This window comes from Rhinolophus sinicus, linkage group LG05, assembly GCF_036562045.2.
Source record: "Rhinolophus sinicus isolate RSC01 linkage group LG05, ASM3656204v1, whole genome shotgun sequence".
Classification (NCBI taxonomy): domain Eukaryota; kingdom Metazoa; phylum Chordata; class Mammalia; order Chiroptera; family Rhinolophidae; genus Rhinolophus; species Rhinolophus sinicus.
The window spans coordinates 41162974-41186394 of record NC_133755.1 but is presented as its reverse complement, the minus strand read 5'-3'; the positions used below and the strand labels follow the sequence as shown (position 1 = coordinate 41186394).

At 40.2% G+C, this 23421-nt stretch overlaps 1 long non-coding RNA gene across 8 annotated transcripts in view; it reads right to left on the bottom strand.

Moving 5' to 3' along the window:
* LOC109437798 (uncharacterized) overlaps positions 1 to 23421 on the bottom strand; it is an 801312-nt gene that overhangs the window by 376723 nt on the left and 401168 nt on the right. For all 8 annotated transcript variants that reach the window (XR_012496361.1, XR_012496360.1, XR_012496362.1 and 5 more), the window contains exon 4: positions 12624 to 12736. This is a non-coding gene — a long non-coding RNA (uncharacterized LOC109437798). The remainder of the gene's footprint in view (positions 1 to 12623; positions 12737 to 23421) is intronic.

The window sequence follows — 23421 nt, the reverse complement described above, 5'->3', positions numbered from 1 at the left end:
TTTATCAAATCCTCTTAAAATTTGGAAGTTGTCATTTAGGATAGCTTCCCAATTATAGGCTCAGTCCCCTTACAGGCATCTCCAGATGGCTGCGTGTGAAAGGATCACTCTCTAATTGGCCTGAATTCCCCCAAGTCAGCCATTTTTTCTGCACCATATTGAGGGCCCGAGGCCCTCTCACCCAGCTACCTCTCCTCCCTTCACCTCCTTCCCACCAGAACTGGCCAGCCTCAGGGCAATTGGCTTCTGTTTGCCTCTCTCACTAGCCACTGCCAAGGATGCTAGCCAGTCCTTTATTGGAGCCAGGTGGAGTTGGCAAAGCCAGATGTTGTCTGCCTTGTGTTGCCTGGACTTGTGGAGGCCAATCTTCCTCCTCCCTGGCTCAGGATAAATCTTTGGCATCTTTACTCTTTTCTGCAAATCCCAGGGATAGGGTCCCAATAACTCAGGATTTTCCTTGGGGGAATGGCACCGCTACAAAAGTGATAATACTGTCATTCATTTATTCATTTATCTACATTCACTAGTTGGTTTTAGTGAAAGTAGATCAACGTATAAATGAAATGTGGCATGCTTTGCCCTCCAGAAGTCAAAGACAATTAATACACAGATTCAATAAAAAGAGGAGGGGGACACCCAAAATACCTAAACAAGCAAATTCTGATCTATGTGCGCGATCCTGAATGCTCTCATTCTGGGCACCTCTTCTAGGAAGTTTCCATTTGCAATTATGCTGAGCCACAAACTGATTGATCTCTGTTTAGAGGGGAAGTGGAAAAACAGAACTTAAGTGTTTTCAACATTCAGCTCTTCTAACTGCTATAGCCACGGCTGGCTTATCTGGCGGGAGCTAGCAGGAAGCCTATGACCGCTTCATCCTAACTCTCCAAGTGCTGGCAACAATTAAATGAATTCTTAAGAAGAGAATCAAAAAAGCAGGAGGCAAAATGAATGGCTTATCCAAGTGCTGAGGAAGGAGAGGCTCTGTATTCAAGATGGAAAGAATATAAATACACACATACACACACCAGCACACATACACGCGTATTATGTTACATATCTATAAAAAATGTGAAATGTTATTTATTTTGAGAATTTCCAGTCATTTCCATCTGTAGTAAGAATCCATACTAACATTCTCTGTTTATATAACTCTTTTCACCTCAAGAGATCCTGAATGCATTTCAGACAGCTCTATATACAAACAGAGGCCAGGAACTCTGCCATCTCTGGAACTGGCGGTGGGAACCAGGCAGAAAACGCGTGTGTGGCTGCACGCATCATGGAGACCACTGATGGAAGAGGGGCAAGTTGGTCAAGGACAGCAGAGCAACCCCCCATTCTTAAAACAGTGTCAGAGGGGCCTTCCAAGTCTGGGTGACACCTCAAATTTTGATAGCTAATTTAGACAAAAAGCTGAAGAGAACTCCTTTTATTTACTTTGGAAGGATGAAGGATGACGCAGAGCAGAGCAAGGTTAGTGAAGCAGTGACTCCAGGGAGTAGAAATAAATCTGAAGAATAGATCACAAAGTCTTCCCCTCCAGCTTATATATTCTTATTACGCCGAGTAAACTTAAGATGGGAGGACACATAAAAAGGTAATAGCTGTTGATTCATTTACACCCCTGTTTTCACTACAATCTGCTTTCCCGTTAAGGGTTGACTGGATCACCTAGAATCCTCTCTCTTTTTCCTTTACCAATTCAGTCCACAACATAGCTAGTCTGACTTCAAAATAATTCTCATTTTAAAAAATGAGAAATAAGTTGGCAGCAATGATTTACAGGCATCACCACCTCAGAAATCAAAGCTTGACAGAAAAGTGTATTTCTACATGGCCCTAAGAGTAGGTTCCCAGAGCCGCTAAAAGCACGGCACTGGAAACTTCTAACTATTCAGAAAATAAACCAGAAAATGGCTAGTCCCTGCCCAAAGAAAATATTACTAACCAAATGCCCTGTTATCAGGGTTGTACTTGGGATCCTTAAATCATGCCCAAGGTAAAAACACTCCTGGGAACAGAAGTGGGAGATGGGGTGCAGTGACACATCTTACTGTGAAGAAAGAAAGGAGAAAAGAGATTCTGGTGTAGAAGTGGCCTGCCAACAGCTCTTGGAAACCTTTTCCACAGCATCCTTGGACCCTTTCAGTAACCACTCCAGTGCCTTGGCGTTTCCAGGGTTTCCTGTCCTGCTACTGAGGTACCCAGACCAGAAAAGCCCAGTCAGAAGCTCTAGTACTTGCCATCTCAGACATTAGCTTTTCTAGGTCTTTCCTGTGACCTCAGAGACTTCCCACATAAGCTCAGCAAAAAGCCCAGGGAGGGACATATGGAGACTGAATTCCTCAGGCACTTCAATTTGAAGCAGGGAGCAAGGTGAAGACCACCTGGTGCAGGAAACAAATGATTGTTCTTTAAGGTTGTGTCCTGTAAAGAGCTATAGAGGGAGAGATGACGGGGTTAGAAGCCAACCTGGAGCCACCCAAAAAGTTTTTGGGAAAATTGTCCCTTCCTAAAAATATGCCTCTACCTGAATTTAGCACATTCGGAACAGTCCACTTTGAAAGAAATGCTCCTACAGTATGTTGAATTTCACTCTCAGATCACCTCAATAAGGTAGAATAAAAATCTTACAAACCAGGAACGTGAGGCGTAGACAAGTCGAATGGCCTAATCACTACCAGAGCTGGAACCAGAACGTTCTTATGACAGAATTTCAAGTTCTTTCTATTGTATCTTGTCCACAGTTATAATCAGTATATAGGAGAACAAAATGGTTTCCCACTGAAATACCTGTGATGAGCCCATTGTTTCACTTTGATCTTTAGAATCTTCAGCCTTTATTTCTCCATTAGCCTGAATATGGGCCGGGGAAAGGGGAGAGTTTGTAGGAAGAAGCAATAAGAATTTTGTTTCCTCTCTGTAGTTTCCATTTAGTTCCCCTCCTTGCCACTCTTCACACCATCCAATCATACATTTGGGAAGAAACAGGAAAGGAGACACTACCATAGATAAATAGATGACTAGCTGAATGTAGATTTACTTTTAAAATACAATATATACTATTTTAGTTCTGATGAATTATTGAGAATATTTTAAAATCCTTATAAATATTCCCCAAATGAAAAAGACAGCCATTTATTGTAAGACAGGAAAAGTTCATGAAATCAAAAGTTATACAGCTTAAGCCTAAAAAAATTATCAGAGTGCGAGCAGCAGAGGATGTTTCCAACACAGGCAGAACTCCTTTGCACACTCGTCAGTAAACCTTGGAGCTCACTCCCCCTAGTAAGTCTAGGCTTACAGATAAAAGCTAAATACCCCAGCAAGCTCAAGGAGAGTTTGGATACATTCAAACATGGGAGCAACTCAGCGGGAGGTTTGAAGAATAACCATTCTTTCCCCAGCCATGAATGGCAACTGTGCTCTCCATGACGTGTTTCTTGGTGCCCCTATCAGCAACACAGGGCTAAACGAAGTGGCAAACAGGCGCAACGTGACATCTTCTTAAATAAGGAAATGGGTCACATTGTCCTTTTTCTGGCCTGAAGGCAGACTTTACAAGATTCTGGAGTGTGCTGCAGTTGATGGCAGAGCTGACCATAGGGATAATTATCTTAGTAGAGATTTTCTTACAATTGAGTGGGATGGGAACGTGTTGCATATTTCAAAAACACATAAGCATATTTTAAATGAAATTTTACCCCAGAAAAAAATAGTAAAGAGAAAGTAATAATCTCTAAGATCTGCCAGAGATGTCCAGTGGAGGCAGGAGCCTATCACAGACTAGAATTAGGCCATGACTAACTTTAAGGGTTTGGAGGAAGGGAAGTTCTACCACATCCAGAAGCAGGAGGCCAAGGAATATTAGTGCACACGACTAAGAAATACCAGCAGGATATTTGTTCATTTGACACCAAATGGCTCAGCCAATATCATTGTGTGCAAAGTGCAGGGGGCAGGTACCAGGTAAAGATAAGGAAAAGCGCCATGTGGTAGAATAGTTTGGCTCGGGAAGCAGCAAATTCCTTTTCATCGATTATATTTTGAAAGAAACAAAGGCTTTCTCTAAAAAAAAAAAAAATGCTAAAGAAATCCCAACTGCCTATAGGAGCCAGACAGGTAGCATAATGTGTGAATCATCAGGAAAGAAATACACGTTAAACATATGGAAATAATCTATGATTGCAGAAAGACATTTGCTCTCTCCCATGTGTCTTCATAAATGGAGTCTTCCCAATCGACTTTTTCAAAGGGACGTAAGAATAAAGAGACATTCATTGACTTCAAAACAAAAACTGTGTGAGAGGAATGATAGATGGTGGCTGACACCGAGTCTCAGCCCAACAGCCAATAGCAAGTGGAGGGGACAGAAGAGAACCAGAGAGAATATGCCCTGTGAGGAAGGGAGCACAATTCAAGCTGATGGTTGCCATGTGGGGAGGCAGGCCCAATGTGACCAGAGTTGCCAATTTTATTACTTAACAAGGGCCAGGAATCTTGATGTGTACATGCCATCTCCCATCTTTAAATGTTGATACAATTATTTTCAAAAGATTCTCTGTGTGCCAAATAAAACCTGATGTAGTCTGGATGTGGCCAATGGGCCACCAGTTCATGGCTTCTGCTGGAAAGAACAATTAGGTTACACGTATGGGTGTGGGGGAAAGAGGGAATTGTATGGTGTCTAAGATCCTGGTGGGAACCCAGTAAATCCCTCTTCCTGAATTCTGAAACAACTGAAAAATGAGACTGAAGAGTGAACTGATGGACGGCAAATTATAACCTTTCTTACTGCATAAAGCAAGGTTGGGAAAGATGGGCAAGTGCGCTACCTAGAATTACAGGCGCTGGCTGGGGTCAGGCCTCGCCCCTATCCTCCCCATGCCCTGCACCTACCTGCAGGGTCCATGCTCCCTGCCAGCAGCTGGTTTCCTAAAGAAAGACAGCAGAAGGGGCAGAGCTATACAAGGTTTGGTTTCTCCTTCCACTTCCCCCCATCAGATAACTCACTCCTCTTCCCATCAATGGAGATTGGGGGTGGGCAGGTGAATGAAGGGACTGAAAGAATCCAGGAGAGTTTCAGATATGCAACAGCATTGGAAGAGATGGGATTCTCACCAACAGTTATTTCAAGCCAAGGCCACTTCTAGCACACAGCGCATCTTTGTGCAAGTTACAAAAAGGCACTCCACCCTAGCAGATGAATTGCAGAAAGGCCCTTTCCTCCCAGCTGATGCAGCCCCAGGCTGGGGCACACAGCCTGGCAAGCATACCAGGGCTAGATTCCAACCCACGCTTGCCTACTCGGCCTGGTGCCTAAGTACAAAAACCCACAACTGCCCATAGCAGCCCTGTTTCAGACTCTAATAATCCTATCAGTGTAATTCCAGATTGTTCAGTCTCCAAAGTAACCACATTGTGAATAGCACCCACTCTGTGTCCACCTCCAACTATTGGAATTAATATTGGTCCAAGCTGTGTCAAGATTGTGAGTGGGGTGGAGTGGAAGAGAAGTTAACTGCCTGGCATAGCCTGTGCTGCATTATTATTATTATTATTATTATTATTTTTTTTTTATGCTTTCAATTTCCCAATCCCTAAATTGGTAAAAATCTTCTAAGAATGAACAACTTTTTTTTTTTTTCCAGCATGTCAGAATTTAGTGAGGGTATAATCATTTCTTCACAATGTTTTTTAGTAAAGAATATATTAAGGGAAACATTGTTTTAAAAGTTTCCATGTACAAGTGTGGCTTGTCCCAAATTCTTTGTATTCAGATGTCAGACTATAATTGTTGGTTAGCAGCAAGGTTACCAGATGGGTTATAAAATGCATTTCAACAAAATATTAAAAGGACTTAAGGAAAATACAATTAACAGCTGGTGAAGTTGAGGCAGGCTATAGTTTCATTATAAGACATAAAAATTAACACAATTTTCATCAGAATCGCATACATTTCTATACCCATGGTATAACATCTTCATTTCTAGAGCTCACCCCAAGAAGGAAGAAAGACATGGGGCCCTAATTAAACAAAAAACAAAAAGGAGGGGAAATTTCTAGTTACCAGAGGTGAGAGACATGCCCATGAACAGAAAGCAGAATGAAAAACAAAGAATATTTAATTCAAGCTGATTTCTCTCTAATGTTTCATAACCAGGGAAACACACCATCAGCATGGTCTCCAGAGAGACCCACACAGGATGTAAGATTTATACAATCTTTCATATTTCTACTCTAGCCAGGTGCTTTAGGAAAAAATAAATACATGTTTGATACTATTTAGCTGGAAGTGAGTTCTTTCCTCTACCACCTTGCCAGCAAACAGAACTGCACATTTTTGCCAACCTATTTCCAGGTTACATATGTGTTTTAAGGAAACAAAGCAGACATGGCTGACTGGATAATCTGCAAAGGCCACTCTTTCAAAACTCTTGCTTCAGAGTTTTGAAGCTCTGTGCTCCTAGCTCCAAGGCCTGCCAGTTCGATTCCCACAGGGGCCAGTGGGCTCTCAACCACAAGGTTGCCGGTTCAACTCCTCGAGTCCCACAAGGGATGGTGGGCTCCGCCCCCTGCAACTAAGATTGAACACGGCACCTTTAGCTGAGCTGCTGCTGAGCTCCCGGGTGGCTCACTTGGTTGGAGTGTGTCCTCTCAACCACAAGGTTGCGGGTTTGACTCCCGCAAGGGATGGTGGGCTGCACCACCTGCAACTAGCAATGGCAACTGTACCTGGAGCTGAGCTGCGCCCTCCACAACTAAGACTAAAAGGACAACAACTTGAAGCTGAACAGCACCCTCCACAACTGAGATTGAAAGAACAAAAACTTGACTGGAAAATAGTCCTGGAAGTACACACTGTTCCCCAATAAAATCCTGTTTCCCCTCCCCAGTAAAAATCTTTAAAAAAAGAAGGAAAAAAAAAAAAACTCTTTCTTCATTGAGACCCATTTATTCACCCATTTGTTTATTCAACTAATACTTATCAAGCATCTCTATCCTGGCAGGGTGATAACTGTGTCTGCAATTCTTTTCCTCTGTGAGCACAAAGTACACAACCACAGTTGCTTTTATGCACTGTATAAAATATTCACATTTTTTTTCAATGAGGTGAGGCAGTGCCACATTTACCCTATAATACTTATTATAAAAATAATAATACTTATTATATAAAATAATAATACTTATAAAAATACTTATTATAAAAAATAATAATAAGTATTTGAGTAGGAAACAAGCAAAGAAACCTACTGCATTGCACACATCATTAAATCCATGCGTGTAAAAAATGGGAGACCATGTTTTTATTACAGATAACATTATATTTATTATTGTCATTTCCAACTTAGTGTACAGAGAGATGTCTTAACTATAGGGATGAGTGTCTTGGAGGAAGCAAGAGCAGATACCCCTTTGTTGCCAACTGTGGTTATGCCAATCTCGGGCAGAAGGCTGTGGCTGAGTTCTCTGGGGGCTGCCTATGGTTTCCTTCATTTATCTTCCTAACTCTCTTTACTTGGAAACTTGTAGGGTGCGAAGCAGGCCCACAGCTAAACATCCCTAACGTAAGACGCCCAGGACACTGAACTTGCTTTCTCTTCTTTCTCCCTCACAAAGATAACAAACAGAGGAGGAAAGCGTGGCACATGGGGAAGTGGAGTTAAAATGTACTGCGCGTTACTAATCCTAACATAACATTGGCAGCTTGCACCATCCCCCTGCCAAACCCAAATTAACACACTGCCTGACTGGAAGGCAAAGGCTGCAGCTATATTTATAGCTCAATTAACAAGTTTCATAACTAAACCTCCAGAAGTCCTAGGCAAACCTGACAAATGCTAAGCATCTTCACACCATAATGACCCTGCCAGAATGCCACCATCTTTTAACAGGGAACAACTCCTGCTATCACCTTGTGAGAACAATGATGATTGGCACTGGCCCATCTGATAACGGAAAGCTGTCTGGGCAACTCTGCTCTTGTCAGGGGTACGTCTCATAACAACTCCCAACCAATACACATACGGTAGATTCAAGCAGGTGGTGAATTCTTCTCCGTGCTGCAGATGGATGGAAATGCCTGCTCTTCAGGAGCCAATGACTACCGAGAATGACTGCCACCTGATGACTCGGGAGCCTTGGTCCTTCCGGGAACAGTGTAGCAGAAACACGGGGTACGTCACTTGGCGGATATTACAACTTCAAAAGAAGCAGAAAACCTCTTCACAAACAGGTGATTTTTGCTTGAGGGAGAAAAGATCTTCAGAGAATTATTAGTGCCCAGGCAGCACTGTTAGGATGACGAGCAAGAGTGCAGTAGTATTTTTAATACAGCATTTGACGTGGAGCAAACTGCCGTCAGAGTCCAGGTGGGTTTCCCCTTCATTCAAGAATTGCATATGTGCACATCTGGCTCCTCTGTGGGACTGTGAGCTCTTTGAGCACGGGGAGGAGGGGGCATTCTGCTACATGTTGTCCTCCATATCACTTAGCTCAGAAGTAAGTAATAGCAAGTGTTCAGCATATGCGAATGAATGATTTCATAGATAAATTAGGCAAGTAAATAATTTAATAGATAAGCAGTACTATTCTCCCACACATTATCAAAACTTACAATTCTGCTTTAATTTTTAGGGTGGAGTTAAACACATTTCATGCTCCTTCCTTACATATTCCTACCAACTACAATCTATCTCCAGCTACCTCTGTTGTAGACTTATTCTCTATTAAGAGCTGGGTATTTAGGTCGCCGAAATTTGAAGAAAAAAACAAAACAAACAAATGAAAAAACAACACACTCCAATCTGCTAGTAGAGCCTTCAAGTTTCTAATGTTTGAAACTCTTGGCCACTAATATGGGGGAGAAGCAAATGGTCATCTATTAAAACTATTATAATACATTCAGGATGCACACCTTTGGGTAAGTTACTAATTCCTGAGTTTCAGTTTCCTTGTCTGTAAAATGAGAGAGTTAATCTAGATTTATCTTTAAGTGTCTCTTCAACTATAAAGTAGTATGATTGTATTTTTCTGCCATCTAGTCATACCCTACACACATTAATGGCATAATTCTCCATTCTCCTAGTCCCTAAAAAGGATAATTATAGAAGCTATTTTTAATACACTAAAACTTCTGAATCTGGTATGAGAGCATCCATGCTCTTTCTGCCCCTTTTCCACCCTCATTTCTGGGCCTTTGGGTCCCAAGCAAAAGGGAATTTTTTCCAAGGGATATAAATGGACCATTTTCTCTGGACAACTTTGTAGCTGCTGAGAAAATATCATATAACTACAAGCACAGGATAAAGAACATAAGACAAAGTCAGGTGCTGTTATCAAGGTAGACTGGAGTAAGACTAAGGAAATTCTGTCGGGGTTCAAGGATCTATTGCCTCTCCCTGTTTTTTGCAAGGAACAGAACCTGGAACAAAGATGTCTCTACAACAAGGACCTTAAAGAGGTCTTCAACTAGCCAAATCTGGCCCCAAAATAGGTTCAGTGGGCCAGGTCATGTGTAGCTGCTATGACTGATGTTTGAATGTGAGTTTAAATAAATGTGTTTGGGTGGGTAATGGACTGCCCAGGCTATCAATGACCCTTACTGCTCCCTATATCTTATATTTTATGTCTTAATCTTTTCATTTATTTATAGTACTGGCCCTTTGCCAAATTCACTGTACCTGTCTTCTTCCCCTAGCAAAGTATGTCAGGTCCCATGAATGTAACAGTCCTCTGCTTGATCATTGTTATGTCTAGTACCTAGAAGAGTGCCAGGCTCATAGTAGATATTCTGTAAATATTTGTTGAATGAATGAATGAAACTATCCTAACAATTGCTCCCACCCAGAGCTCCTATCACCAACCATCACACTCTGTTAACACCATCACAATAGCCTTAATGCAACATACATTTATTAAGCACTAGACACTATACCAGGTATTAGAGATGAATGTGACAGAATGAAGCAAAGTTCTTTGTCTCAAAAGTTTTCATTTAAGAGAAGGGATCAGTCATACAGACAAACAAATATGACAACGTCGCACAACTGTTTCGATGAGGAAGATATGTTAAAAGTGCTATGAAACGATTGGCAGAAAAGCAGAGAGCATTTGCAATATGCCTCAGCGATAGAAGCTCCTTACGTGGACAAGGGAGAGAGAGCATTCCACACAGCGAGAAGACTCGACAAAGTCAAGAGTAGTGAAAATGCATATGCTTAGGGCACAGATCACTTCCACGTAGGTGTAAGAGAAATCACGGAGGAGTGGCTAGAGGTGACACTGGGAAGGCAGCACTTCTGCAGGACTGGGAAGATCTTTAAGACCAAGTTGAGGAATTTAGATGCAATTCTCCAGGAAATACTATCTAATACTATTAAAGTATTTCAAACAGAGAATGCCAGGAAGAAAACAGTGTTTTAGAAAGGAACTTTGATATCACTACAGGTTGGCATGAGAATAACTTGGGAAATTTTTACAGTAGTCCAGAGAAGAGATGATGGAAACCCTAAAGTAAGGCAAGAAAAGTTGCATTTCTTTCAGGAGAAATTTATGCAATAAAAAATTTGGAAATATAATTAACAAGGGAGAGAATAAGAGGTGAGAGTCAAGTGTGGAGCTGAGGTTTCTGCCTTAGGTAAGCGGGATAGATGAGGCTGCTACTGAGGGGATGAAGAAAGAAAGAACTAGCAGGGGTACGATCACTGAATTTTCAATATCATGGTCAATGGTGACCTTTTTCAGGACACTTTCAGAAAAAGGAGCGGAAGGAAAGTGAGTACAATGGATCAAAGAATGAATATGATGTGAAAAACCAGAGGCTCATTGAATAAGGTGTCATTTATTTATTTATTCAAAAAACTTGGTGAAGGGAGAGGGAGGGATGAATAGGCAGAGCACAGGAGATTTTTAGAGCAGTGACACTATTCTGAATGACACTACAATGGTAGATACATGTCATTCTACATTTGTCAAAACCCATAGAATGCACAACACCAAGAGTGAGCCCTGATGTAAATGATAGACTTGAGGTGATAATGATGTGTCACTGCAGGTTTGTTGATTGTAACAAATGTACCACATGGTGGGGATGTTGGTTGTGGGGGAGGTTGTATGTGTGTGGCGACAGGGTGCTTATGGGAACGCCCTATGCTTCCTGCTCAATTGTGTTGTCAACTTAAAAATGTTCTAAGGAATAAAGTTTATTATTTAAAAAAACACAAAACTTGGTGAAGTCTTGTAAGTTTGTAAAGGGAAATAAGATGGTATCTTGAGAAGAAAGTAAAGTCAGGAAAGGTAGTGTTTTCCTTTCTCTCTCTCGCTTTTAGGACAAGACAGACTTATATACGTGCATAGAAGCATTTTTAGGCTATGAAGTGGTCTGTCAGGAAAATATTTAAGAGAAAAAATATAGCTGATGCAAATAAAAGTCCCTGGGAAAGACTTAGAACAGTGCCTGGTACATAGTAATTGTTCAAAAAATGTGACATCGTTATCATTATTATCATACCCCGTTACTTTCTTTTTGATTGTATAGTAATTTAGGTGTCTGCCCCAGCTCACTAATAAGACCATTAGCTCACATAAAGGTTGTGACTGCTTAAAGTTTGTGTTCCTTATAAGAACTTAGTACAATTCCTCAAACAGAATCGTCATTGACTGATTGATTCATTAACAGAGGTATTAAACAAATGGCAGATTTTGAATCTTCTCAGGTGGTGATTTCAGCTTCTGCCTTTATTCCACATGTGCTTTAAGCATTTCTATCTATACCTTTCAGGTACCATGTGGTATGCATTAAACAAAAGGCCCTATTCTTCTCAGATTACAGTACTGTACTTGTCTATGTCAGTTATGAGACTTTCAGTCACTTGTAACATAATTAGAAATCTAGAAGAAGGAGGTTGAGGGGTCTAGCTGGGGCAGGATCAGAGACTCCTTAATGACATCAAGAATTAGATTCCTTCTATTTTTCTGATATGCTTCTCTCAGTGTTGGCCTCATCGAAAGACTGGTCTCCCTCAATGTCACAACATGGCCACAGTAGTTTTAGGTGTCACATAAAGAGAGTGACATCTTGATAATGAGACTATTTCTTGCTCAGCACCTTCCTTGTGAGAGGGAACCTTTCCAAAAGATCCCCAACACATTTGCCTTACATCTCATTGGTCAGAATTTTATTACAAGCCCGAACCTTAAGCCATCTTTATATAGCTTTAGGGAATGGGTCACTATAATTCTCTTAGACAAATCAGGAGCCACCCCTTGGGAAGAGAAGCACCATTTCAGAAGTTCATTATCCTGCAGAGGAGAGGTGACCCTGAAATAAACAGGGATCTGTTTGGAAGCATAAAGTCATGGGGTGAGGCAGAGAGGTGAACGTTGGCTAGGCAGTCAACAGTGTTTGCTATATTTGAATCAAAATTAATATAGAAAAAGAAAAAAATGATATAAAGTGGCACCTCTCTAATATATAGACACAGAATTTGCTTTTGGAAGTTACTCTACGAGCAAATAGATGAAACAATGATGAAATGATAAACAAGTAAATAATGACTTCAAGTTTCAACCAGGTGATATGAGAAGAAAATAATCCAAGTAAGTGCTTGGAGACTCACCACACACATTGCTCTGCTGTCCCAGTATAATTCTCATGATGCAGGAAGAGAGATTCTTCATTTACTCCACCAACATTTCAGTGTCTATTTTGTGTCAGATCTGATAACAAAATCTGGAAATAAATATTAATAAATCAATTCCCATTCACTAACAGGGTACAAAATCTAGGACAGAAGACTAACAAGTAAATAAGTAACTATAGCATGTGTCTTTAGGTACATGATAAATATACAAGGCACACTCTAGCACAAAATTAGCAGTGGACAGTTTCATTTGGGGGCAGGAAGGATATCATAAAGGAATGTGATGCTTACAGTGGGTCTTGAAAAATAATTAGTTGCCTTCCAGATTAAAAAGGGACTGGAAAGGGCATTCCAAAAATAGGAAATATTATAGCCAAAGGTGTACAAGTGTGAATTAGTATTCTGCCCCCATGAAACTCGAAGGGGATCCAAGTGGCTAAAGAATAGAGTTGAAGGAGTATGGATGCAGGTGAGGACAGAGATTTTGGCAGGAACCAGCTGATGGAGAGCCTTATCTCCCCCCCACACACAAACTTGTATATAAATTGAGGTTTTATGTAATATGTTTAACACTGAAGGCTGAACAAAGTGAGCAAGCATTTAAAAATATTCCTGAAAGCTGAGTTGCAGGGAGATTGAGATGAGAGAAAATCTAGAGGTGGGGCATTCAGTTTAGTGAATAGGTGGGGCTTCAATAGTTCAGGCAAAAGCATACTGGTATTGCTAGAGCCAAGGCAATAATAGAGTCTGCAGAAGAGGGAAGCACAAAATACTTGATGAAACTCAGTGAAAATTTGATGTGGAAAAATATATGGAAAAGTCCAGAATGACTGAATAGATGAAAGTACGATTAATCAAGATAGAGAAGACAAGAGGAGAAGTTAAAAGGTAGGATGACCAACTCATCTGGGTTTACCTGGGACTTCACCAGTTTGCGCACTAAAAAGTCTGCATCCTGGGAAACCTCAGACCCAGGCAAACCAGGATAATTGTTCATCATATAAGGAAAAGCACCTTTTGAGGAAAGTATGATATGTTCAATTTGGAAGAAAATGAATTCCAAACCTATTGGGTAGTAGAACATTTAATTTGCATCCATCTAACTCCACAACAGCTGGCCAGTTCAGTGAAAACTCAACCAGATATCATTCACTAACCATGCACACTCAGAAAATATATTTTCAAATAACTTGCACATTTCCACTCCATCCCGTAGATACAACCACCCAGCGTTCACACAGTTAAGGAAGGAGGCCTTGACACAGTGGTTAGTCAGTCTTTCTCTACCGGGTTGGAGTGCAGATACAATGTAAAGGATAATTGATGGATATCTTTTGAGGCATTTGTGCAAATGATTTTTAAAAATCATTCTTAAAAGGAATACATTCTATTATAACCCATGTTCATTTCTACCAAGGGGACCACCCATCTCTTTTTGCTGCCTACAAAATTATTATTCATTAGAAAATAGAGTGCTTCCATGCTTTGTCAACTTTGTGTCACAAAAACATACCTGTACTGTACACATACATTCAACAATTTGTTGCAAAAATGAATTCTCTTAAGCCCGTAAATATACACATGACACGTAACTGCACATTAAATCAAAACAGCTATGATCTCTAAATTCCTTTACCATTTTTATTAACAAATAACAAATTTGAAAACCACGTCTCAGAGAGTTTTACGTTTGTACAACAACTCTAAGAAGATTCTAAACGTCTAGTTGTCTTAGTAAAAGCCTGAAAACATCATGGTAAGAAAGAAGTTCCATTGCATACGTTTATTTGTGCTTGAGACCAATATTGTCTCACCAATAGCATGCTCTGTACACTGACCTAGTGCTCTGAGAGCCCCCAAAAGCCTTATTTAAAACAATGGGGCAGAGAGTGAGGATGGTGTTCAACTCTTAACTTAGCAATTCCCAGTACTGATTTAAACCAGACCTTTAGTGTTATTTTAACATAGGTTTTGGATTTAATTATCTTAAATGTCTAAAAGAATGCATACAATTCCCAAACTGTTTATCTCTTTTATGGTAAAATCTCTTCCCCTATCCCTAGAAATCTGTTTTAATTATTTAATCAGTTTGGCTGAAACTCACAAAGCATTAAATTGTTAGTTGTTACTTAACATTCCTTATAAATTGCATTTATTAATTTCTGGATAGAGACTTGTCCATTGCTACAGTAATTTAAATTAGTACCACATGGTTACAGACCGCTGCTGAATGATGATTAAATCTTTGGGGTAAATTCAGTCCTTTAAGATATTTAAATGGCACTAGAGATAAGCTAACCAAATTTGGGTCCAAGAAGTTACAATTTATCAAAAATGTAATAAACCATGGCCAGAAGATTCATCGAAAGCAGCACATAATGTGGTCCATGAAATGACATTTTAGCATCTCTCTCACTGTGGTCACAGGGAAGTGCTGACGGTGCAGACACAGCAATGCTCCATTGATATTTAACAGTTCCCATCGACAAGGTACTTTGCAATATTGTGGCTTTTTATACACTCAAGTCCCCCCCGATACTCTATCAGTCATTTTGTTATTCGACACAGTGACATATTTCTTTCTTGGTGCTTTAATTTCACGGGGGGCAAACAATCAACATAGCACACAACCCTTTGGAATTTCAGAACAGAAGGAGGGACTGTAGGACCTTGGTGGCATTTCAGAATGATAAATCACTAGGGGAAAGAGCTCTGTAGGGACTACTGACTCCAAGCTAATTAGGAACAGATGATGAGGGGGAGGTTCTGGAAAAGATAAGGGATATCTCCCAGGTCACAAAGGTGGAGAGAGGCTCTAGAACTCCGTTTCCTTACTTGCAATCCAAAACTGTTTCTTTGAGACCGATTGCCACCGAGTCCATTCAACCGATCCTGACCCTTAAATTTTCTCATATCACGGAAAGGACCTGCTCATTTTTTCCCAGGGGACCAACTTGGGAAATTGAGTGATAAAAAATGAATTTTCCCATTGCTTCCAAATACCTAAAAAATAATAATAATTTAAAAAGAGGGTGATCGGCAGGGTATAGGGGAGACCCTAAGTGTCTCCTACGAGAAACACTGACTGAAACTCTTAGGTGAAAATAACAAAATCAACTCATAAAATAATAGATTCTTCTTCCTGCCGCTAAAGATAAATATTAAATAATCCTAGGTGCTGCAGGCTGAAAATTAATTTCTGTAAGGCAAATAGCGCAGGACCTATATGTGTTTCAATTTCTGTTTGGCATGGTGCCTATTTTGAGCACCCTGCACAGACCTTTGAAGTACTCGGGCTGCTCTGATCACACAGATGCTGAAACAAGAACTGCTTACTCGGGGCTCCCCCGCACTGTAAAAAATCTATTTTGGATCATCAGGCTCCCAACTAATTCCAGGTATTCAGTCTAAAGCAAAAATTTTTAATGCACTAATGATACATTGCAGCCCTTTTGAATTGAATTGTGCCAGGAGATGGGAGTGGCATTAACTTAGAGGAATCCCAAAATGCTGAACCACTGCAATTTGTGTTCCCCAAATTACAGTCAGGTGCAGTCGCCCACATGGGGCAGGTTTAAACAGGATACACAGTGGGGGGTGGGGAGTGCTTCAAATAGAGCACTCTAATGATTAATTTACAATAGAAACAAGGATAAAGGGCGAATAGAACATTGTATTCTAAATCATGAAACTATCATAGAAGTCCCACCTGTCTACGCTTAGACTATCTGAGAGCTAAGCCATTTTATCCCCAGCCCCTGTTGTTTTAACTGTACTTCTTGAATACTGGTGTTTGACAAATCACATACAATGTCTCCAGGAAGCTAAACACACTCAGGACCACTTCCACAGAAACTTTCAGAAATGTTAAAAGAAAAACAACCACCAAAGCAATAATAAAAATCTATAATCTAAACTTTTTCATAAGTTCCATAAAAGCAGTAACTCTTTTTTTTTTTTTTTTTTTTAATTTTGAACACTTATCCCTGGAAGAATCTTCTGCTAAGAGCATGGGGGTTAGACCATGTGCTCTTCTGGACCAAACAAATGTCATGAGGCAAGGTGAGTTCTTACAAATGTCATGAGGCAAGGTGAGTTCTTAGTGGTCATAGAGAGAAGAGGAAAGTCTCTGGGGAGCCAATGAATGGAGTAACCCTCACGTCCAAGTCTACTCCACTTCTTTCTACAGAAGGGTTTAGCAAAATACTGGGTCTATAAATGGAACCAGAGAGTGGGATCCTTCACTTTGATATTTTACCAACACTCCATGCCTCTTTCCAGAAGGGACATGCAACGCAGCATCCTGACCAAATTCTAACTTGCGCCACTGCATTCTGTCTCTTCTGAATACCTCCTGGGACTTCATCTGGTCTTCATTCCACATTATAAACCAATATGAGCTGTTGGAAAATTGCCCTTGAGGTGGCTGTACTTCAGTACTGGGCAACATGACTCATGAGCATTTTTAAGTCAAGGCCATCTGCTCCTTTCCTCTGTAGAGCATGGAGCCAAATGATGTGGCAGCCAGTGTACCACACAGTGTGCCACACAGTATGGCAGCTACTGCCAGGCACACCAGGAAGAGGCTCATAGTGGGACGTGTCCTCACAATCAGAGATGAGAAAGGTCCCTGACTTTACAAAAGACTACTAGTTGAAAGGGAGTTGAGAAAATACTGGAAGGATAAAGGGCTTGTTTTCATCTTTGTTTCTATGCTTGATTTATTTTACAAATCAGTTAAGGGAAATGCTTTTTCCTAGGTCAGTTGTTAACCCAAGGCTTCTTCCTCCACTCCCGTCTCTCCCACCACTGTCAGGATTAGAGGGTATCCAGGAGTGCTGCCCACAAACCCACCAATACCCAGAAATGAAAAGAAAAAAGAAAAAAAAGAAAAGAAAAAAAAAAAAATATATATATATGTAATTAATTTGATTTTTCTCTTGTCCCTTGCTCTATTTGGTGATGAGGTTTCTGTGGTCCTGGTTCTGTTGCTATATCACCATAAATGGCACTTGAGTACAAATAAGTTCCGTCAGGAGTGAAAGAACTTCAAAAACAAATGCCACCAAACTCTTTATTCGACATTTATAGTTTAGGGTACAACAACTGCCCAGCTCTACGTGGGTAAGCTTGCTACAAAAACAGGACTGGAATAGCAGGGGATTAATCTGACCTCATACTTTCAGCAAGAGTTACTATTTTCTACTATCCTTGACCATATTCCCATCATGCAGAATACTTTGAAGTGTAAAAAAATTCAATCATCCGAGTCACCTGGTCTATTTAAGTAAACTAAATATATTTTTGGAATTCGCTGAGGGCCAATTAAAAATGGATTGAGGGCCTCAGTTGGCTGGCGGGCGGCAGTTTGGACACCCCTGGCTTAAACTATCCCATACCAACTCTGTATGATTAGGAGGAAAATAAGTATTTGCCCTCTTGTAGAACTATCTGGGGGATAGATTGTTCATTTTTTGTTCAGATAGGTTGCTATCTGTTATACATGGCTTTAATTATTTTCCCCATTTGCTTTTCTATGTACTTTCACTCCTGTTGTGGCAGGGTTTTATTATTATTATTATTTTTAATCCCAGAAAAAAGGAAAAGATTCAATACAGGAAAAGAACAAATGCTGTAAAACCTACAGTAATAATGTGTTCAGTGGGAACTGTGGTCATTGCAGGGTAGAGTTGCACACCTACTCATTCTTTTGTGATGATTGTGTTTTTACTATTTCAAATTTAATACTTTTTCTAATATATTATATGTTACCTCCCATGTATTTAAGCTGTACTTAAAAGCATGCTAAGAACTGGTAATTCTTTAATGGTTGTTCACTTACAAGCGATTGTGGGTCATTACACAATCATTTAAAGGGCATTAATGAGAACCATTTAATGGTTTTAGTAGAATATCATTGTAAGGGACAGGGGAAAAGTTACTGGCTGTAAATTTTTATGACCATTTCTTACAAAACGTATTACTTTAAAGATTTATGTACGTAACAATGAGTACAATAAAAGCTATGCTAAAAATAATTTGAAATCAAAGTAATGCATATAGATAAGTCTTTGCTCTACTGCAATTGGGTGGGCACTCTTAAAAAAGAATCTTCTTTTTCTCCTTTCTCTCTCTCTCTCCCTCTCTCTCTTTCTCTCTCTCTCTCTTCCTTTCATCCTTCCTCCCTTTCTTCTCTCCCTCTTTTCCTGCCTCCCACCCTTCTTCATTACTTCCATTTTCTTTCATAAAAGACACTTTTAGTACCATTAAAGATTTTATTTTTAATGAAAGTCATTACAGATTGAATTCTTAAACAATGTGTTTTTTAGTTGGTGGGGGTTAAGAACAGAGGGGTGAATATAGAAGGACAGCATTGCATAGAAATGCCTCAAATGTAGCGAATCTTTGTTTATAGACCTTTCCCCCATACATCATTATGTTAAACTATTTCCTCTTATATGCTATAGGACTAAAATAGAAATTCCAAAACTTTCTAGGACATCACTCCCTAAGGTAGGACAGGGGTCTAAAAAGGAAGAGGACTTAGTCCTGGGTGTACACCTATAGAAATCCATAAAATACATACAAAAAGGGGCCTTACACATACCCAGAACAACATCCGGCATCCTGCTCCAAGCAGCTCACCTCTTGAAAAAGAAATGAGTATTTGAGGAGCTCACTCTACTGTGGAAGTAACCTTATTAAAGTGCTTTAATAACACAACAGTCATCGTATTATGCCTGGTTTTGTCCACTTATGATTCTGGTGGAATACATAATGAACAAGACAATGCCCCTTTCCCAGGATTCTTGCATAAGCAGGAGGATATTTCTAATTAAAAAGGCAGAGTTAGTACAGCACATGAAATGAACAGAACCATATCTCTAGAAATGCTGAGATTTTACTGTTTGCATTAAGTAATGCTTGTATTTCTCTCTGTATCTAGCCCAATACCCATTAACAATAAGATGAAGATTTAAGATAACTTGGTCAAAAGGTGGTGAATTACAACTTTTAATTAAAATGTAGAAAATAGTTGCTTTAAAGTAAACATGATAATGCTTTCCTGACCATTGATTTTATATGGAGAGGACCACAAAAGCAACCTGAATATTTCAGAATGTGACATTATAAAGTCAGGCAAAGGGGATTTTCAGAAAGTTACACATGTCCCAGACTGGGCAGTTGCTACTTGCCACTTCTAGACCCTTGGGAAACCCTGGCAGAATGCAACCCACATATCTGGATCCACAGGGATTCCTTTACTTGACCTGTTCAGGTAAAGCAAGTGATGACCCAGATGGGAAGAGGGTAAGGCATGCATTGTTTACACCAAAGAGAAATTCAATAAACGATAACCGGAAGAAGTAGAGATATATCCTATATATCTTAATATGAACAAAAATTAATAAATCTAATGTAGAGTAGAAATATTACTGGCACTATGATCCAGATTGAATGTAGCAATATGATTGAAAGATTGGTGATGGTGTGTGTGTGTGTGTGTGTGTGTGTGTGTGTGTGTGGCTCCCTTTACCATAATTAGTTCATACTGCTACAAACCAAGCTTCATGCCTCCTTCTAACATTATCTCCAACTCTTCCCCTAAATAAATGTTCTATTACTAATATTAAGCCTCCTCTGGCTCAATGTGTATGCAGTCTTCTCTCCATCACATTATTCATGCTGATTCCTGCCAGCGATCATCTTGACTTCTCCGGGCCCATATGCTCTCTATTTGATCAGCTCATGCTTACCGCCTCCATGAAGCCTTTCCTGGTTACTCTAGCTTAAGACCTGGCTTCAAAAACCTAAATCTACCACCAAATATTTAGGGGAACTATGCTAAGAGTCACGGGGAAGATAGGCTGTTCATCCTTTGGCAGAGCAGGCACTTTTTTGGATCAGTTAGCTTCTCTGTCCATAAAGCAAGGACATACTCACATCTGCCTTATAGAGATGCTGTGATAATTACATCAAAAATACATTAAGAACACATCTGGAATAGCATAGTTTCATAATAAATGTTAGTTCGTCTATCTTTCTTTCCCTCCCTTTCAAATTCAGAGACATTTGTATTTAAATCATTCAGGTATAATAATTTGTTCTACTTACTGTCTTATAACTTTCAATTTTTTGTTTGTCTTGTGGGCTTTTATTCGCTATCATCTCGCCCCATTAGTCTGTGATCCCCCAAAGGAAGGGACCCTTATTTATGTATCATCAGATCCCCTGACTCATCTAGCATAGTTCTATATGCACAGTTAGGATTAATAAATATTTATTAGAAGAATGAATATTAGTCACTTTCTCTAATGTTTGGAAAAAATGAATTTCCACAGAATAAAAGCCCCAAATTAGCAACACTGTATTCTATCTTTATATTCCCTGGTACACTATATACTATTAATTAATTTACATACAATGGAGAGAAACTATCAAACAGTCTGATTTCAGGCTATTTCCAATCACCTTAGCTGGATGGCTCCATAAAGTAGTAAGAGGTACAAATGTAGTAAGATGATGCATTTCATTCCAATGTGGGGATGTTTACTTTATGGACAGAACTTTTCTAGACCCAGGGTCTATATCTCTGTACCTCCAAGTAAGTGTTAAATATAAAAATATTGGCCCCAAGCTAGTCTAAATGAGCAAAGAGGATCATCTCAAACAAGGAAAAATAAAAATTAAGTCACACGCACTACTGATGGAAAGGTGGCCTGTGATCTTGGTAACCAAAGGACAGGACGTTTTAGCATTTAGCATTTAACTCATAATCTTCTTCCATTGATGAAATGGGGTCAGCAGAGCAGTTATGAGTTTGGCCTCTGGTGTGAGATGGCCTGTCTGCTCTGTGATCTGTCAGGTCACATAGCCATTCTCTGCCTCAGTTTCGTGAGTGGCAAAGTGGAGAGAAGAATAACCATTCCTGCCTCATAGTTTTGTCATGAAGCATAAAGAGGCATCAGATGTAAAGCCCTCAGAACAGGGCCTGGTACAGAGTGAGGGCCATGCAAGGATTAGGTGTTAACCCTGCAAAATCGAAAACACCAGATAGTGTTTCTGTAGTAGTGGTCGTTTCTGCTCTTCAGCTCTCTGCTCTTTCAGAAGGAGCAGGCCCATAGAGCACGTGGAGGAATTGAGACTCACCACCCAGTGTTCCTTCTTCTCAGTCTCAGAGTAAGAGTGGCAGGAGGAACACCCTGAGCAATCATTCTCCAAGTCCCTTCTGCCATTGCTCTTACACTTTGAAAAGTCAGTCTGCAAAAGTGTGCGCTCGTTTCTGCGATGCCCTGTGTCCTGAGTCCCTCAGTGCTAATGCCCTTAAGTGGCACGTGTGAATTTAGTAAAGCACCAAACTAAAAGCAAAATAGGAGTTGCAGAATAAATAAAGAGCTTCCCAAGGGGTAGGGAAACGTACTGAGATAAAGGTGTAAAGGGGGCCACCCCACTTTTAAATATCTTCATCCCAACAAAAGCAAGAGCTGTTAAGTGCACTATGACGGCCAAACTGACAATTTTTTAACAAAGTTGAGCTCTTAGAATCAAAATGAGTTGCCAGTCATGCCTTCAGACACTATACATCTGACTAGCCATTGGGAAAGTAATGATTGTGTAGTTTATACTGGGTGTTGGCTACATCCTTAAACAATATGCAGCATTATGTGGGCTCTGATTTACAATTTCTAGAAAGAGAAAGGTAACGTAAAAGTACAGATTCCATTTTAATGCATGTTTATGCTCGCCTTTGTCTGGAGTCTAAGAATGACAACATCTCCTTCCCATTTACTGCAGCAGCATTATTTTTATGTAAAGTTTGAAACCATGTGTGCTGCCAAGGCACCCCTCCAAGAAGGTAAGCCCTACATTCCCATCTATCACAACCCTTCAGACATTTTTTACTTAGGGCTTGTCATTTCAGTGGGGAGGAAGAGCGACCAAATACCAGCCACGTGGAGTTTTATTCCTTCACGCTGTTTGTGATAAACTTCAGGGGACATATTTAACATTCAACAAAAAAATGAAATTTCTGGGGCCACCCCAGCAGGAGGATAATATCACTGCTCTTACAGCAGCACCGAGCTTTAAGACACTGCCAAACAGTCCAGGCACAAAATGTGACTATATGTATATAAAATTCCTGGAGGAGTGCAGGAGGAGTGTTTACAGGTTTCTATAGCACTCGGTATTAATCTACAGCTCACCTCCCATGCTAATATTATTATTTTGTTGTTGTTATCGCTATTATCGTTCTTTGTCTTCTTAGGAATAGTCTCCTTTGGGAAGACAGCACCGTTCACCTTCTGGCAGCGTAGTTAGTCATTCTTTTGGATCACAGGGCATCATTTTGCCAGCTTATTGGAGTTGCTCAATTGCTGAGAAAACCATGGGGGTTTGGGCTGCATATACAGAGGAAGCACAGCTGGGGATCGGCTCTGGGTGCATGCCTCACCATTCTCCTCTGTCCCTTTGGTCCTATTCTTTACAACCTGGAAGAAGGAGCAAAGTTGCCAGAACCCAGCGTTGTCTGCAAATTCACTTCAACCATCATTTCTGAGGACATAATAGGACCCATGTTAGTGCTTGAGATTATTGGAGATAAGAGAGTCCAAGTTTTGGAAGAAAGTTAAGGTTGAGACACATTAAACACACACACACACACACACACACACACACACACACACGCACACACACCATCATATCTTATAGAGCATAGGGTATACATGTCCTCAAGCTCTTCTGTCCTTTGGAATGGGTTAGAACATCCCTAGCA